Raw genomic sequence first — 2,753 nt, forward strand, 5'->3', positions numbered from 1 at the left:
GAAGCTTCATCTGGTTTCTACTATGGCGCTTTTAGTGTCTCCGCATACTGGAGCACGAGACATAGCTTTGCAGAAGATAATTACGACCGTTTCAGAGAGAAGAGCGGCCAATGTGATAATCTGGCTTTAAGTTGAGTCGATAACAAATGACGAAAACGGACGGATTTCTCAGGTTTTTACTACATATGAACACTTTTCACATTCTCCCGTGCAACTCGGCTGCTAGTCCTCCTTTCATGCAGATTCTTAAGGTCCTAGCTCTTGCCCAAGGCACCAAAGCCAGCTAAAAAGTCCATAATCGATACCTAAAACTTGAATTGTACTACTTCTTACTTTCTATTACATTAAATTAGATGCTTCATCTGTGTTTTACTATGGTGGTTTTAGTGTCTCCGCATACCGCAGCACGCGTCATAGCTTTGCAGACGATAAGTACAGCCATTTCAGAGAGAAGAGCGGCCAATGTGACGATCTGGCTTTAAGTCGATTCGATAACAAATGACGAAAACGGACGGATTTCTAAGGTTTTTACTGCAAATGAACACTTTTCACACTCTCCCGTGCAACTCGGCTGCTAGTCCTCCTTTCATGCAGAATCTTAAGGTCCTAGCTCATGTCCAAAGCACAAAAGCCAGCTAAAAAGTCAATAATCGATACCTAAAAATTGAATTGTACTACTTCTTACTGGCAATTACATCATCTTAGAGGCTTCACCTGTGTTCTACTATGGTCCTTTTAGTGTCTCCGCATACCGCAGCACGCGACATAGCTTTGCAGACGATAAGTACAACCGTTTCAGAGAGAAGAGCGGCCAATGTGACGATCTGGCTTTAAGTCGATTCGATAACAAATGACGAAAACGGACGGATTTCTCAGGTTTTTACTACATATGAACACTTTTCACATTCTCCCGTGCAACTCGGCTGCTAGTCCTCCTTTCATGCAGAATCTTAAGGTCCTAGCTTATGTCCAAGGCACCAAAGCCAGCTAAAAAGTCAATAATCAGTACAAAAACATAGAATTGTACTACTTCTTACTTGCTATTACATCAACTTAGAAGCTTCATCTGTATTCTACTATGGTGCTTTTTGTGTCTCCGCATGCCGCAGCACACGACATAGCTTTGCAGACGATAAGTACAACCGTTTCACACAGTAGAGCGGCCATTGTGACGATCTGGCTTTAAGTCGATTCGATAACAAATGACGAAAACGGACGGATTTCTCAGGTTTTTACTGCATATGAACACTTTTCACATTCTCCCTTGCAACTCAGCTGCTAGTTCTCCTTTCATGCAGAATCTTAAGGTCCTAGCTCGTGTCCAAGACACCAAAGCCAGCTAAAAAGTCAATAATCGATACCTAAAACTTGAATTGTACTACATCTTACTGGCTATTACATCAACTTAGAAGCTTCATCTGTTTTCTACTATGGTGCTTTTAGTGTCTCCGCATACCGGAGCACGAGACATAGCTATGCAGCCGATAATTAGGACCGTTTCAGAGAGAAGAGCGGCCAATGTGAAGATCTGGCTTTAAGTCGAGTCGATAACAAATGACGAAAACGGACGGATTTCTCAGGTTTTTACTACATATGAACACTTTTCACATTCTCCCGTGCAACTCGGCAGCTAGTCCTCCTTTCATGCAGAATCTTAAGTTCCTAGCTCATGTCCACGGAACCAAAGCCAGCTAAAAAGTCAATAATCGATACCTAAAACTTGAATTGTACTACTTCTTACTATCTATTACATCAACTTAGAAGCTTCATCTGTGTTCTACTATGATGCTTTTACTGTCTCCGCATACCGCAGCACGCGACATAGCTTTGCATACGATAAGTACAACCGTTTTAGACATAAATGCGGCCAATGTGACGATCTGGCTTTAAGTCGATTCGATAACAAATGACGAAAACGGACGGATTTCTAGGTTTTTACTACATATGAACACTTTTCACATTCTCCCGTGCAAATAAGCTGCTAGTCCTCCTTTCATGCGGATCTTAAGGTCCTAGCTCATGTCCAAGGCACCAAAGATAGCTATAAAGTCAATAATCGATACCTAAAACTTGAATTGTACTATTTCTTACTGTGTATTACATCAACTTAGAAGCTTCATCTGTGTTCTACTATGGTGCTTTTAGTGTCTCCGCAAATCGCAGAACGCGACATAGCTTTGCAACTTAGAAGCTTCATCTGGTTTCTACTATGGCGCTTTTAGTGTCTCCGCATACTGGAGCACGAGACATAGCTTTGCAGAAGATAATTACGACCGTTTCAGAGAGAAGAGCGGCCAATGTGATAATCTGGCTTTAAGTTGAGTCGATAACAAATGACGAAAACGGACGGATTTCTCAGGTTTTTACTACATATGAACACTTTTCACATTCTCCCGTGCAACTCGGCTGCTAGTCCTCCTTTCATGCAGATTCTTAAGGTCCTTGCTCTTGCCCAAGGCACCAAAGCCAGTTAAAAAGTCCATAATCGATACCTAAAACTTGAATTGTACTACTTCTTACTTTCTATTACATTAAATTAGATGCTTCATCTGTGTTTTACTATGGTGGTTTTAGTGTCTCCGCATACCGCAGCACGCGTCATAGCTTTGCAGACGATAAGTACAGCCATTTCAGAGAGAAGAGCGGCCAATGTGACGATCTGGCTTTAAGTCGATTCGATAACAAATGACGAAAACGGACGGATTTCTAAGGTTTTTACTACATATGAACACTTTTCACATTCTCCCGTGCAA

This window comes from Schistocerca gregaria, unplaced genomic scaffold (assembly GCF_023897955.1).
Source record: "Schistocerca gregaria isolate iqSchGreg1 unplaced genomic scaffold, iqSchGreg1.2 ptg000199l, whole genome shotgun sequence".
Lineage (NCBI taxonomy): Eukaryota > Metazoa > Arthropoda > Insecta > Orthoptera > Acrididae > Schistocerca > Schistocerca gregaria.